Source organism: Lampetra planeri, chromosome 8 (assembly GCF_965212315.1).
Source record: "Lampetra planeri chromosome 8, kcLamPlan1.2.h2, whole genome shotgun sequence".
Taxonomy (NCBI): domain Eukaryota; kingdom Metazoa; phylum Chordata; class Hyperoartia; order Petromyzontiformes; family Petromyzontidae; genus Lampetra; species Lampetra planeri.
In genome coordinates this window covers 8,870,949-8,887,927 of record NC_136114.1, presented here as the reverse complement: position 1 = coordinate 8,887,927, position 16,979 = coordinate 8,870,949, and positions in this window count along the sequence as shown.

Below are 16,979 nucleotides of genomic sequence, written 5' to 3'. Positions count from 1 at the left end.
TTTTTATTTTATTTATATAGGACTGAGTAAAAATATAACAAAAAATATATGCATGGTTTCACCTTTGCATTATGATCATGATCTAGAAACTGCTGATCTTGATGTAAAAGAAGATTGTAAAGTGTAAAAGAAAACAATTGAATGTTATTCATGCACAGCTGCTTGTACATGTAAATGCAATGGTGATGTCTTTGTTGAGAAGCTTGGTCGGTGACTTGAGTAGGGAATAATGAAGTACACTCACGTTCGTCCCGAGGGGCCTTACAGGGATTGAACAATTGTCGGAGATTCGTTGTGATTCTGAGTTCATGATTCGATTTGAGAATCAATCTTGTGTTAAGCAATTGGTACATGCTATTGTGCAGAATACTTGACCTTGTTTCCCGTGGGCATGCGTCCCTCCATGATTGTAACACCAACAATTTTCTGCAGCAATGAGTGTGTGCGATTAAAAGCCACACGCGTGTGCGCACGTACACACATTTAATAGCGATAACTCAGAATTAGTGGGCGTACATTTCGCTCAGCCAGTCGCTAACAAGCCAGTTGATTGTTACTGGTAGGAACCTCCTGGTTACACCAGCCCACAGGGGATTATTGTGTCCGTCCGTCGTGAATCCAAAAATGGGAGAGGTGGGGCTGGGTGGAGAGGGAGGGTGGGGAGGGGCTGGGTGGGGAGGGTGGGGGAGGGGCTGGGTGGGGAGGGTGGGGCTGGGTGGGGGATGGGAGGGGTGGGGTTGGGTGGGGAGGGGCTGGTCACCCCGTGGTGCCTTTATAAAACTCAACGTTTAACCTACTCACGCCGGCTTGTGCCCGCCCTCACAGTCGGGCATATTTGCGGAATACACCACGCCGCCGTTGACCCTGGCCATTGACCGAGCAACCCAACGTTCCTACCAGCTCCCTCCGCAGGAATGTGTTTTTTTATGAAGGTACACATGATTAACTCGCATACACAGGTACAGATTTACTCAACATACATACACATCCTTTTACATATAAACGAATTTGTTAAACATACACACTTGCACATTTCACATACATACAAACATATATTTGTACGTACACACGTATACATGTTTCACATACACGTGCTTTTTTAATTCAGACGCATTTTTGGTGAACATAAACACACGCATTTACATTTGCATACATGTGCACAGATGTCTTCCTGTGCTGATCTCATACAGAAAGATACCTAGTTCTGCATTTGCACCATCACTGTTCATTCCCGATTGGAGTTATCCAGTTCATCTGCACCCTGGTAAAGTCATTAGAGACCTGCTTGGCGAACTGCTGTGCTAATACTGTGTTGCATTTAACCTTTGCTGTTAGTTTATCACCATTTGTTATTGTTTTACTTTGCTTTCCCAGCATAGGATTTGACGTGCAGCGTCGAGTTTTTATCGAAATGTGTTTTTTTGGCAGTTTTTTTTAAAAATAGGAAGTTGGGTTCTTTGCCAACTCTTCACATTTCCATTACGCCGCCTTATAACCCCGCATTTCCCCAGGTTTGCCACTCGAGAATGGGTTTTAAACCACAGAGCTTGGACCTAATTGCAAATAAACATAATTCAAATATGTAGCCCAAGTGTGGGAAACATCATAGTGAAGATATCATTAATATCTGAATTTGTGGGGGGAAAGGAGATTCAAACGACCATCTGGCTGTCTCACACACGCATCATTAATTGAGCAACCATATACAGTACTGTAAGTAGGCCTCGTGCAGGAGGGGTAGATGGTACGATATGCAATAACTTTGAGCATAAAGCACCCATTACAAACGCAACGTTTGTAATAGGGCAAACTCACACCTGGATTAAGGTGTTCAAAGCTGCAGTACAGTACTGTCATTGTGATGCACAACTTAGCAAACTGTCTTTAGTTCGACAGACTTGGGACAAGTGCTGTTAGCAAGTAGCACCCGTGAAAGACGTAACGTCATACGAGGGGGTGGGTGGCCAGCAACCACGCTCGGCCGCCTTTGTCTCTCCAGTGGCGATGTTTACACACCGCACCAGGTACTCATTCGAGGCTGAGTCGACCTAGGGGAGGCCCAGGACCGGTTCAGATAATCTTCACCGGTGTTGGCCGTGAGCGGGAATCGAACTCGGGTCGCCGGGTTCGTAGTGCCCCCACCGTTGTCACCCCGACATTGCGTGTTTCCAAAACACTCAATTTGCTAAACAATGGTGACACCCTCCTGCCTCCTGCAGGATGAGGTCATCCCCCCCCCCCACTGCATGGAGCGTGGGGAAGTCATCAGGACGTACCTACAACCTACACGCCTGCTGACAGCCACTGGGGTATACTGCCGCGGTGCAATGGTCAGCAAGTACAAACTGCGCTGGAAACTAAACTAGAATTTTTTTTCTTTCTAATTTGACACGGTAAAGCCCACTGGGCTATGTAGCTCTTTCTCAGAAGCGACCTGGCCACAAATGGTAGCTCAACGAAGTGGCTTATCCTGTGGAGATTTAATGCAGATGAAGTACCGGTAATTACGCTGGACACCCAGGTTGAGGCACACGTATCTTTATTACAAGTTGTCGGTACAGGACAGCACTAGAGGGGGTAGCGGCCCCCTCACCCGGATAACTGGGGATACACTCTAGCTAATCCTGACCTACTCCCAAGTCCTCCACTAACGGGCTAGGGGAGGCTAACTGGCCCGACACTGGTGAGTCGGGCTACGGTCTCCGGAGTCCCAGGGTACTGACCCTGGTTCACGGAACCACGCCTCTGGCTCGATCCTCCGCAGCCCTTACAAGGGCGGCGTCGAGGGGAGTCCAGGGCTTCTAACTAGAAGATCTTCCTTCTTCCTCCTTCGTTCCCAGACCGAGCCACGAGCTCTCTCTGTCCTCCCCCTTTATACCCCCCGTCAGGATCACAACCCCCCAGGCTGCCTGATGCGGACGTCGCTGCGGGCACCCCCCCCCCGTGTACTCCCGGAGCTCCGCCCACTGTGTTTATTCCCCGTTGGATCCCATGCACCTACAGCCCTCCCGTAACAACCCTACATCACTCCCCCCATTACAGCTCGCAGCCGTCCCGGCTGCAACAATTCCAATAAAGGAACATTTACCCCTCAACCCCGTGTGTGCCTCATTTTTTTCAACAAAATGCAAATTGAACAACAACAACAAGAACAACAAGAAGAACAACCACACCCCCGAAGGGAATGTCCGACGCACCCCCCCCCCCCCCCCGTATAAATACGAAATCCGTAAAAGCGCGTATATGCAACTAGCCAGGAACTCCCCCAGCACACACAGCACACCCACGACACACAACGCACCCACAACACACACACCCCGCCCACACACACAACACAACACACACAATGTGGCAGGAGCGCACCACCGACGCAGCATACAGTAACCATGACACGTGAAATAAATTTTTTTTTTCCGTATATTATAAGAGTCTGCGCATTTTAGCGCGCGTCCTTGCCGCAGGCCCGTCACACGGGGCAACCCCGGACGGCGGACCATCCGGTGGCGGCTGTCCCCTTCGAGATGAGGTCGCGATTGAAGTGGCGCGACCGTCGGCATCACCCGTGTGGGTTGTAGGGCACGAGCCCGTCATTCCCGGTGCACCTGTGGGTGGGACAGCCGGCAACACATCAGGCGAGAGCAGCGACGGACCCTCCGAGTCGGTCGACCCCCCACATGCTTGGCCCCGCGCGTGTGGAGTGGGCCCTCGCACCACAACAAACGGTTTTAGCCTAGAGGGGTGTACAAACCACCGGCGCCTCCCCCATTTGATTCGAACGCACTGAGGCCTCAAAACGTCGACAACCTCGACGGGGCCCCGCCACGGGCGTACGAGTTTAGAGGAGGTCGCGAGTGGTACCTGGGGGACAGTGCAGCCATGCCCTGTCCCCCGGCTTCCACTGCAGCACGTGCGCGCGAGCCAGCCTGAGGCGCTCGTTCGCCTTTTGACGCCTGTCAGAATTTAGCCTCGCAGCATCCCGCGCCTCAGTCAGTTTGTCAAGGTTAAATTTAACGTGTTCGTCCAATTTAGTTTTACCCAGCGGCGCGGGGATCCGCAGCTGTGCCGGAACAGGTGGGTCGGGTTCGCGGCCATACATAAGAAAGAAGGGTGAAAACCCCGTCGCAGCATGGGGAGCCAATCTGTATGCCGCTAGAACCCCTTGAATTTGTAAGTCCCAATCAGTCTGCGAGTCCGAAACTTGCTGCGACAACATAGACGAGATGGTGCGATGCAGACGCTCGACCATCCCGTCCGTTTGCGGGTGATAAGGAGAGGTTCGAATTTTTTTCGTTCCTAGGAGATCACAGACTTGTTTTAGGAGTTCCCGGAAAAATTTCTACCCTGGTCGGTCAGCAACCGCTCCGGAGCACCTTTGTCCATGACATAACCCTGGACAAAGGCGTCAACGATGGCTGCTGCCGACTGATTTGGCAGGGGCCAGGCCATAGGCCAGCGCGTAAAATATTCGACCCCAGTAAGCAAATATCTATTTCCCCTGGGGGTGGCGGGGAATGGCCCCAGAATGTCCAGTGCGACCAGTTCATTTACTCTGGAGACCTGGATGGACTGCAAGGGCGGGTTCGACTCCCGTGCCGGTGGTTTGCGCTGCGCACACCGAGGGCATGCTGCCAACAGATCAGCGACATCCCTTGTCATGCCCGGCCAAAAAAAATTCAGCTGGAGCAAGGCGAGAGTTTTCTGGGTACCCAGGTGGAGGAGGCGCTCATGAGCAGCCCACACCACCTTACCCCGTAATCCCGAAGGGACCACCAGCCGGTGACGGTGGGATTTGCTGTCCCAATGCATGAGCAACCCTGCGTGCATCCCCCAAGCGTCGGCCTCACCCGTCCCCCGCCCCCTCTCCCCGGCGCGACGACGCAGCGCGAGGAGGGAGGTATCCTCCATTTGGAGGCGCCCCCATTCATTAACGGGCAACCCAAGCAGGGAATCTTTCCCCTGTTCCGCAATATCATTGGTGACCAATGTTTCGTCATTGGCGGCGGCCGCCAGGACCGGAACCAACATGTCCCTGCTGGCTTGCAACGCCCAGACCCCAGGAGGCATGCGCATTCGGAGGCGGTTGGCATCCGTGACAGAGCGTCAGCGTTGGTGTGGCGAACGCCCTTACGGTAGGTGGTTTCGAAATCGAAATCCTGGAGGACCTCCAACCATCGGGACAATTGTCCCGATGGCTGTTGAACCTTCAGGGCGTACTGCAGTGCCGCATGATCTGTGCGGACGGTGAAATGCCGACCGTACAGATATGGGCGATACTGTTGGATGAAATAGACAATTGCCAACAGTTCCCTACGGGTGACACAATATCTTTGCTCCGCTGGAGACAACACCCGACTGCCGTACGCAACCACCCGTTCCACGCCGTCAACCACCTGGGAAAGCACGCCTCCAATACCCGTGTTGCTCGCGTCGGTGTCGAGCAAAAACGGCCTCGAAAAATCTGGGTAAATCAGGGGAGGAGCCTTTACCAGGGCGTCCCGAAGGGAGCAGAAAGCAGCTTCCTCATCCTGACCCCAGTGGAACCGAACCCCTTTAGATGTTAACGCGTGTAGGGGTTTGGCAATCGTTGCAAAATTAGCGACGAAGCGTCGGTAATATGATGCGAAGCCAATAAAACTCCTGACCTCTCCCACCGAGGTGGGAGTCGGCCAGGAGCTGACACACTGCGTTTTGGCGGGATCGGTAGCAATACCCGAGCGCCCTACGATGTGCCCCAAATAACGCACCGACTCGCGTAACAAATGGCATTTCTGGGGCTTAAATTTCAAATTAGCAGCCCGCATCTTTAGGAAAACCACCCGCAACCTCTGGAGATGTTCATCAAAAGTTTTACCAAAGACAATAACGTCATCCAAATAAATCAGGCACGACTCCCATTGCAATCCAGCCAAAACCAATTCCATCAATCGCTGGAAAGTTGCCGGCGCTGAGTGTAAGCCCATCGGCAACCGGTTGAATTGGAACAGGCCGTGCGGTGTACGGAAAGCAGTTTTAGGCTTAAAATCATCGTCCAGAGGAAGCTGCCAGAATCCCGAAAGTAAAGCTAGTGTGGAGAAGAATCGCGCTCCCGCCAAGGCGTCCAGCGATTCGTCCATCCGTGGGAGCGGGTATGCGTCGGCAACCGAAATTTTATTAAGGCGCCGAAAATCCACGCAAAACCGTAACGAGCCGTCCTGCTTTTTAACCAGGACGATCGGCGCTCCCCAAGGGCTGGTGGAGGGAGAAATGATGTCTGCGGCTAACATGTCATCAACAGCCGATTTGACATGGTCCTTTTCGGCGGGACTTAACCGAAACGGATTTTGGCGAATTGGCGCGCTGTCACCCGTGTCAATATGGTGACGCAGCAGGTGAGTGCAACCCAAATCATATTTATTCCGACTGAAAACGTCGGAAAATTCCCTCAGTAGCGTTCTAAGCTGTTGGCGCTCTGAATTTGTCAGGTCCGTCGATCCCGCACAAAGCGCGTCGAGCCACCCTTCATCGCTGTCCGAATGTGGGAGCATCCGGGAAGCAGTGCCAACATGGTTCGCGACAGGTTCCTCGCAGGGCACCGGCGTCGCGTGAGCGAGCACCGTCCCTTGAGGAACCACCACCGGCTGCGACCCCACATTGAGGACCGCGATGAAAGGGTCCCCGTCCCCTCTTACGACGGTCTGGGCCGGAATCAAATGAGGTGCATTAACCCCGGCCCTAGACGGTCCCAGCAAAACACCCTGATCCCCTACGCCCTTAGCGAAGGGCTTACGAAGTTTCAGAGGCACTAGCATTTGAGCTCCCGGCGGCACACTAACTGTTCTGACGACGAACGCCGGTACCGTCGCGAACGCCGTCCGAGCCGCCGCAGGGGAAGGCAGGAACGCCATGCGTCGCCCCGACGGAAGCTCAATGCATCCTTGGTCGATCAAAATACGAATTGGCATTTTGCCTAAGAAATCCGTCCCCAGCAGGCACGGAACCGCCAGCGAGGAGGAAACGAAAATCGGCCCCGACAATTTGATGTCCCCAATACAAATTTGCGCTCGAATCTGTCCCATGATGCCCAGAGAGCCCCCGTTAGCGGCATAGAATGGGACGTTAACCGGCAGTAAAGGCCGGCTTTGTACAGGCAGAATATTGTAAATTAACTCCGAAATGATTGTCGCCGATGCCCCCGTATCGACCAGGATGCGTACCTCTACCCCGTCAATGTGTCCGACCACGGCCGACGACCCTGACGACGCGGCTACCACGCGATGGGCCAACACGGACCACTGTTTGGGCTCGATTTGAGTCCCCGCAGTGATCCGCGTTGGCCCGTCGCAACGCAACATCGGCCCCCCGTTCGTTGTGGTGCGAGAGTGTGCAACGGGTGGGTGCTTTGGCCAAACATGTGTGGTGCCGCGACTCGCCGGATCATGTTGCTGGAGCTTGGGAGGAGGAGGCCCGGCGTCCCGTCGAGGCGTCGTCCCGCGTTGTCGAGGCGAGCGGCACCCCGAGGCGACGTGGCCCCGAACGCCGCAGTTGAAACACCGCGGGAGCCCCGGTGGAGACGATGGACGGTCGAAACAGCTTGGGCCGTCCCGGCCCGACCGTGCTCCTTGCGCCTGTTGCCGTCGATGGTCGACGGCGTAGAGCTCCTCCGTCGGAAGGGTGGCTGCAGCCACCGCACGCCCGGCCGATGCCCTGCTGGCTTTCCGCCGCAGGGACAGAAGGTTGGCGTGAAGGAGGCGCGCCGCCTGAAGAGAGGTCATCTCGGCGTCCTCCTGTGCGACGACAGCGATGTCCAGGTCGTCTGCCAGGAGGAGGATTTTCTCCGTGACCATCGCGTCCACGCCGTCGTCGTCCATACGGGGAAAAGCCGTCTTGGCCAGCGCCAGGAGGCTCGTCCTGTATGCCAGGGGCGACTCTTTTTCACCCCGCTTGCGGTCGTAGAACTGCTGTCTGCATTTTGCAGATGGTCCATAGACCCCAGCCAGCAGTTGTAGCGCCCTCGGCAGAGTAGAACGCTTCTCTCTTGGCGCCGATGTGAGGGCGGCGAGCGCGTCGGCGTCGAGGAGCGCCGGCAGCGCGCAGAGGGCTTCGTCGTCCGACCACCTTGCCATTTCTTGGTGGGCGATGAAGCGTCGTTGGAAGCCGCCCCAGTCGCCCTCCGCGCCAACAAATTCCTTCAGCGGAGGCAGCCGTTGTTGCAGCGCAGCGTTCGCCTTGGAAGTCTGCAGGCTGCTATCCCCAGGACTCGGCTGTGCGTCGGCGCGAATGGCAGATGGAATCGCCTGTCGCAGCCGTGATGACGCTCCCGCCGCTGGCGATGATGCGGCTGTCCCAGCGAGAGCGGTGTCGGACCCAAGGTTTAGCCCGGCCACGCCCTCTGCAGCTGCCGTGGCGATGGCGGGAAATTCAAAGTTGGAGTCTTCCGAAATGGCGGGAAGGCGCTCCGGTCGTCGACTCCCCTCGCCCCGTGGTGGACCACCAGCCCCCAGCCGCGTGATGTTTTCCAGCGTGGCGGCAGCGGCATACAGCAGCTCCGCCAGCCTCTCGTGAGCCAGCCGTAGCGCGTCTGGCTGCGGTCCCTCTTCATGCCGATGCCCCGGCAGGAACGCGTCAGGCCCCGGCTGTACCATGTCTTGGTGAGCCGTCTCGGGCTCAACGATTTCAGCAGTGTCCTCGTCCGGTACTCTGGCTCGAGCTGTCTGACGTGTTTCCATGTCCGTAATTCTTCTGACACCAGATGAAGTACCGGTAATTACGCTGGACACCCAGGTTGAGGCACACGTATCTTTATTACAAGTTGTCGGTACAGGACAGCACTAGAGGGGGTAGCGGCCCCCTCACCCGGATAACTGGGGATACACTCTAGCTAATCCTGACCTACTCCCAAGTCCTCCACTAACGGGCTAGGGGAGGCTAACTGGCCCGACACTGGTGAGTCGGGCTACGGTCTCCGGAGTCCCAGGGTACTGACCCTGGTTCACGGAACCACGCCTCTGGCTCGATCCTCTGCAGCCCTTACAAGGGCGGCGTCGAGGGGAGTCCAGGGCTTCTAACTAGAAGATCTTCCTTCTTCCTCCTTCGTTCCCAGACCGAGCCACGAGCTCTCTCTGTCCTCCCCCTTTATACCCCCCGTCAGGATCACAACCCCCCAGGCTGCCTGATGCGGACGTCGCTGCGGGCACCCCCCCCCGTGTACTCCCGGAGCTCCGCCCACTGTGTTTATTCCCCGTTGGATCCCATGCACCTACAGCCCTCCCGTAACAATCCTACACAGACAAATACTCTAAATGCATGGTTTTTTTTAAACGTGGAGGGGGAAAACCCCGGAGGACTCAGAGAAAAATCCACACGCCCACAAGGGAGAACATGCAAACTGCAAATATACAGGGGTCAGGGTTGGGATCAAACCCACAACCTCCTGGAAACCTGGCGATGTCGCTGTGCATCTCGCCACCGTGGCACCCCACACCTGCAATCCACAGGTCGCCGATCACCCGGCACGCCACCTCAAGCAATGGGCAAGCTTCTTCAAACCTCTATCCTCCACCCAGCAGTATAATGGGTACACCAAAAATGAAGTTCATCGATAGGTCGCGGTACAGCGTGGAAGAATAGGCCGACATATCCTCCGTAGAGGGGCACTCTAGGGGCTCCTTCTAGTGGAGGCTATTCCACCAGATGTGGCGTGAGTAGGAAATTGCAGGGTTGCGCCTTTAACGTTGTCACCTTTACAGCCATCGCTGAGTGCGGCTTTGGGGTTCCACTTTTGGAAGAGCAGGGTGTCAAGGTTCACTCGTCGATATGTTTGCACAATTTTTATGAGCGTTTGGGTACAATATTTCCACGTGTACACATTGTCGTGTTGGTATGGGTGTCCATTGGCTCACGAGTGCTGATTTCTGGACCGCATTGTAAGAGGCGATTGCAAATGTGCAGCCTGCTAATTCGGGCCTTCACTCGTAGGGAGCTCGAGAGTGGCCATCTCGAGGGTGTTTTTGGCCTCCTCTTCCATGCTGGGTAGACGTCCTAGAACACACTTCGCCCCACCATATGTGACCAATCGATCAACTAACTAGCTTCTGTGTACTGCTTTTAATAGTGCGAGCTTGTATCTTCATTCACACGAATTATTTTTCGATTTAAAGCTTTCGTGACTGCAGGGATTCATCTTCTTGGTTCTTTCGGTAAAGTCACGTAGAAGGGAAATAATAAAATAATAAAAATAAAACATAATTAAATACAAATTCTCACAAATGTTTATGTTTTATTTTTATTATTTTATTATTTACACGAATTATGTGAAACAAGCTTGCGTGTTTATTCATTAGTTTTCTTGTCTGATCATGCATTGTTTTTTTATTTAGTTAGTTGTTCTTACATCTCCCCCAGTCCCCCGCACCTCCAATTAGCACGGTTGGCTACGTACGGTGCGAAATAAGTTCAACATACATACAAATGTATTGTTGGTGTTTTCCATGCAATTCGTGAGCAAGTTTGATTCTCTTGTTGGCTGCTGATCCTGGTAGAAAGTGGTATCGATTGTGCTCGTAAAGTAGATGTAGATGTGATCTCGCAGGATGAAATGTGGGGAACAATTTCCCCCCAAATATATGTTTTATATGGACATTGTAGGTCAGACTTAATTTTGATATTTAACGAATGCAACATTTTACGTAAATACTTGAGAATCGTTTAAGTTTACATAACTATTTCATTGCAGAGACGTTTAATGTTATACTGTATCATACATTTTTTTATTTATATTCAATCAACTTTGTTTCCTGAAATAATTTAGTCGAATTTCTTTCGCACCGTACGTAGCCAACCACCGTGCTAATCGCAGGTGCGACATTGTGACCCGTTTGGATTTATTTTTTGTGTTCTGCTGGGTACGCCACTGGCAGTTTGGAAACTTGTGGCACGGTGGTCGGCGGACGACTGCACGATCAGCACCTTGACCTGCGCGAGGTTGATTCTCAGCCACGTGGCGACTTACAATATCTGAACCGTTACCGAGTCCCTGAACCGGGTCCTGAAACCCCACATGACCAAACACAGCATGGAGATGCCTTCACCTTGCAATGAATTGTACGTATGAATTGAACACATTCCTGCGGAGGGAGCTGGTAGGAACGTTGGGTTGCTCGGTCAATGGCCAGGGTCAACTGCGGCGTGGTGTATTCCGCAAATATGGCCGACTGTGAGGGCGGGCACAAGCCGGCGTGAGTAGGTTAAACGTTGGGATGTATAAGGGCACCACGGGGTGACCAGCCCCTCCCCACCCAGCCCCACCCCTCCCACCCCCACCCATCCCCTCCCCACCCAGCTCCTCCCCACCCTCCCCTCTCCACCCAGCCCCACCCCTCCCATTTTTGGATGCACGACGGACGGACAAAATTATCCCCTTTGGGCTGGTGGAACCAGGAGGTTCCAACCAGTAAAAAGACCTGGTTGTATATTATTACTGTATTATATGATTACCTTTTTAAAGAAGTATATTACAACTATTTAGCAATAAATCCAGAGAACGAGGCAGTAACTTATCCTATTGCACCCCAAAGCCCCATAGGCCCAATTTACGTATTTATGTTAATTAAGCAAATTTTAATCCGTTAAGGTGAAGCAGGGGACAACTTAGCAATGTTTGATTTGTAAAAAAAAAAAATTTGCAATGGATATTAGCCATAATAAGCAGCCTGGTGTAGGTTTTTGGCAGCCATCGGCATTTTTTTAGATTATTGTTGACCTTACCTTAGCCGCCAATGAATGTTTAGCCTTGGCTTTCATAGTCAATACACAACCTCTGATAAGACTGCTGAAGGCACACTTATTGATTTATCAGTCTGTGATGTAGGGTAGATCGAAATTTAGTTTGCCATCGTAACTTTTTTGCATGAAATTGTAAATTGAACAGGTGCAAACATTAAAATGGATCAAAAGCTAAAGAGTGCACAAAGCATAGGCATAAGGACGCTTGGAATGACACTGAGACAAAAAGGAACACACGGGTCAGGGAAAACAAATCAGAGACAACGTATTGAGATATCATAGAAAAGTAAAGGGTCATGGACGAGGCAGGTAATGGAATGACAGCCAAAGCAGGGAACACATCCAAGAGGAAGATCACTGCAGGGAGATGCAGCTTCAAGATCAGTTGGTGTGCAGGAGAGAGATGGATGGTTAGCAGCACTGAACTGTGAGGGATGGAGATGGAATGGGGAAGACGCCATCCTGCAGTGGATAGACAACGGGTGATGATGACTATAAAAACGGCTGAGAGAAATGCCAAGGGATCTGAAATGTGATTGTAGCATGCCTTTTGCAGTGTATGAAAAAAAAACCCACTTGGAATGTTTGTGCACGTTGAATAAACAGTTTTTTAAGAGTTTGCTGCAGCTCCACTGAAAATTGTACAATTAATCCTCTTTCTCTCTCTGAAACACATCTCTCATTCAATTCATGTCATCCTACACAAAATACTATACTCAACCAGCAGGTGCCTTGTCGAAGGTGCACAAGTGCTGTGATACAGGACTGTAGTTGTTTACTTGAATGTTGGCCATGGCCCACCGACAAGAGTCCATACTCTTGGGGAGATAAATCTCCTTTGCTATATTTTCCATCTGCCGTACGTAATATGTGTGTGTGCATCTGCATTCGCACACCGAAATATGTGAGGGAACCGTCAGCAAATATTGACAAATACATTCTTTTATATCCCATTCTTATGCGTGTTTGTATTTTATTTGAGTGAGCGTGCTTCAACATATACGTATTTGTAAACATGTTGTATAACTGAATTCACACGCAGCAAACACGCCTCACCCCGCGACGATCTCGTGGGAAAATTCCATCTGCGACGCATCCCTGCTATTGTTTAGTTGCCTGCCAAAAAGTTCAGTTTCCTTCAGATGCCGACATGGTTGTTTTGCCTGTTAATAAACTCTGGTTATCAGAATGGAGTGAGCACACTTCCCACTTACTCTTTGATATGCGTGGGATGCATAGATTCCTGAAGATTCTGACGAGAATACAAACATCGGAGAAAAGAATCCCTCCTTTCCCAGGCTTCTTCCTCTTCTTCATGGAAAAATGATTACTTCATTATGAACAACAGTTCGTAATCTTAGGTGCCTCATTTAAGCTCAAAATAATGATGGTCATAATGAAGACAATTAAAGTCAAGCTTGTGCCCATGGAGATGATAATCATGGTTATTAAAATTATCAGTTTTCATGATGATGATGACAGTCACAATTTTACAGAACTTAACAGCGTTATCCTCCAAAAAAAAAGAGAGAAATGTCACTTTAACCTCTTGGCTGCGACTCTGCGCATGTGTACGCTTCCACGTTCACGTGCACGTATGCCTTTTGGGCGTGCCTTGACAACTTACCAAACAGGCAAGTTCAACCTGCCAATCAAATTAATAAAGTTTCCCCCGCATGCGGTATGTACACAAACAGCAGCATTCTGCAAACAGCAGCTTGAAGCGTTAATAATTGACCGTATTTTTTTGTTGTGTATACCATAAACAATTACTGCATGAGTCATGTCCTTCATTTTAAATCGAAGGCTCCCTTGTAGCCGGCTCTTCTTTTGTGGTTGTTGTTGTGGTAGTTTTTTGTTGTTGCTCTTACCCTCACCACACCACGAAGAGTAAACCAATTGCTAATGAGACACAAGTGTAAACAAAACAGGTTGGTTCAATGTAAATAAATCCAATCACAGTAATTGTGCCGTGCAGTATTTGTGATGCCAGTCTCCCAGATAACATCTCTAAACAAACCACTCTGGATTAAACCGTTTCCTTTCTCCAACTCCCTGGGAAAACTTATACACTTATGCTCTCAGATATTTGCTGATGTTTTCTTGTGAAATGTTTAACAAATATACGTCGGTTCACAATCAAAGTCAATGTAATTTGTTCCTTGTTCATTTAAAACGCTTTATTGGCAAAAAAAAGGAAAATAACACCCTGGCAAAAAAAATGTCCATGCATGCAGAAATGTGTTGAGGTAATGAACAAACTACAAGTCTGGGCCTGCCACACACACGATACAAGCCTGGGCTTGCCTCGCCTGGCCACGCAAGCAATTATGGGCATGCCCAGTGCTGGCTCACACTCCACTCAGTGTTCCATGCCTGTTGGCACGCTGCTCCATTGCCACCACGAGGCCCTCGGTGACCTGCGACACTGCATTATTGATTGTGCATTTAAAAACAGTATAACAAGTATTTGAAAAATGTTACAGTACGTCCATATTTTTATACGGTCAAGGTGCAGACTTGCAATTACTTGCGGCAGGCCACTGCTGACGGAGGGGCCTCCACTGAAGGAAACTCTGAGAGCCCCTGGAGTGTAGAAATTACTCCTCTGAAGGGTGTTTTGGTCTACTCTTCCACGCTGGCCAGATGTCTTTGAGTAGATGGTAGTACCCACACATTCCTCATCCACACGCTACCTGCTGATGTATAAGGCTATCAATTGTGGGCTACCCATTGTGGTGTATGTATGGTTGCACTTTGTTTGTACCGTGTGTAACTAACTGTGCTAATCGGAGGTACGGGGAGGACAACGAACTAAACGAAAAAAATCAGTTTTAAAGAAGTTAGTTTTTAATCCAGATTTAAAAGAGCACAGCTCCATTGGTTTCCTAATATCGGAAGGAAGAGCGTTCCAGACTGATGCAGAAGCGCATCTGAAAGTGCGCGATGCAGTGGCCGACTTTATTGGCTGGACAGAGGCAGGAGGATTTAGGAAACTTGCCCGTTGTGTCAATTGCCACGTGGTGAGATAGAACCCGGGGACATCTGGGTTTGCAATTCCAGTGTGAAAACCTACACACCGCGGCAACATCCCCATTTCTACATGTATTTTTGAAGATAACTGTGGACAGGCAACAACATCTGCAATTTGATGAATAAATCAACTTTTGGCTGTACGTATGTGTGTGTAGATTTACTTAAATGCATACCTGCACATGCAAATAAGCACGTTTGCTATTTAAATAGCTCTTTCGCAAAGAATATAATTACTTTGGCTAATTTGCATTCAAGTATTCCAAAGCATGTTTATACATAGTAGTTTTTAATAAGCGTCTAAAACTGTAACTATCCTAAGCTAAGTTAATTGTGACTAACGAAATTGAGGCAAGTCCCAGCTTGCCAGAGGAGCACCAATGTATTCCGCTTGCATTGCTCAATGCAGAAGTTAACCCAAACGCCTGCACGGAGAGTTGGCACTGCGTATAAAGCGTGTATATAGTCATCATTATTATCAGCCATGATCCATCCACTGCTGGATGATAGCCGCCCTGAGTCGTTACCACCACCCCTCGTGGCCATCAGATGCAATAATTCCTCGAACTCCCACAAGAGCTGGTCTCAATGCTCCCATCTCTACGGTAAAGCAAATTAATTGGTGACGCTGCAATGGCTGTTATCTCCGCGGTGGCAATCCTCTCTGCAACGTACCCTCCTTTGCTTGATACTCAATTCTCCATCTCAACCACCAGGCTGTCATGCCTTCAAGCGAACTGCCCTGCCCAGGCCAACTTACTTTTCTGAATACTGTAAACCATGATGATGTTACTAATTTGAGTTGTTCTCTGATCCATGTGCTGCTCTGTCTCTTAAGTGTAATCCGAGCAAGCACCTCATCATGCTATGAAAATAAAATAATTACAAGGAAACGGAATAGGGATATGGTTTGTCTAGTAAATAAATGACAAAGTTACATTTTAAGTGAAGGTGAGGTAATCACTCAGGGTATTCAGTTTAAATATGGGGCGGCCTTCTGTTGTTTTTCACAATTACAATATGAATTAAACATAACTTTATTAATTGAGATGAAATTCTCTTTTACAAAGGTGACAGAGGGGAAAAGGGGGGTGGGTGTAAACGGTGGATATAGAAAAATGAAGACATTGAAAATGTTAAATATAAAAGTGAAACAATTTAAAAAGGAAAATCCATAACGGTAGCAGCACCTTGAATCTTCAATGCAGCCATTCGGACAGTAATGATCAGTGAATCACAATACGCAAATATGCAGTGCCTTTAAATATTCCTTGGGTCTTTTGGTAAAGTCGCGTAGATAGGTTCAAAGAAAATAACAAAAATAACAAAAAACTCCAACGTTTCGATCGCAACACAAGCGTTCGTCATCAGAAACTTAACAGAGCTTAGATTTCGTTTTAATTCATACTAAACCAAACACAATATTGCCAACAGTGATAACATTTGTAGCATGAATCTAGTAGCAATTACGTTCATGGTGAAAATATGTAGCAACGGAGCGCTTGAACGTGGTCGGAGATGGAAAACATTATAAACCTACGTTGTGAACTAAATTGTTCCAAAAAACACGAGTGACGTACATGGACATCCAGCCACGTTGCATTCTGCATCTACGGCACGTGCAGAGGTTGACAGTTTGAGACACGACAAAAACTCCTTGGGTTTGGCAGCACAATTAATGACAATTAATGACCCAGACAGATAACGAGCAGATATGTTTGTGATTGATTTACATAGTCAGTACCTGCTATAACGCGTGTTTTCATAATGCGAAGTGGATATAACGCGATGTATCAGGGAACACACTTTTTTTTTTATATATAACGCGGATGCAAATTGGATATAACGCGATTGAAATAGAATCGATTGCGTGAACAGAACTACGTCGATTTAAAGCTTTCGTGACTGCAGGGATTCATCTTCTTGGTTCTTTCGGTAAAGTCACGTAGAAGGGAAATAATAAAATAATAAAAATAAAACATAATAAAATAAAATTCTCATGACGTTTCGGCCACAACGCAAGCAGCCGTCCTCAGGTGTCTTTCCAACAGACCTGGTCTTCACCTGAGGATGGCTGCTTGCGTTGTGGCCGAAACGTCGTTCCTTAAGAAATACCTGTATTATGGTTCAAAAGAAAGACACGATTGCTCCACAATTTGCCTTTCATGCATTTCCATGCAGAATTT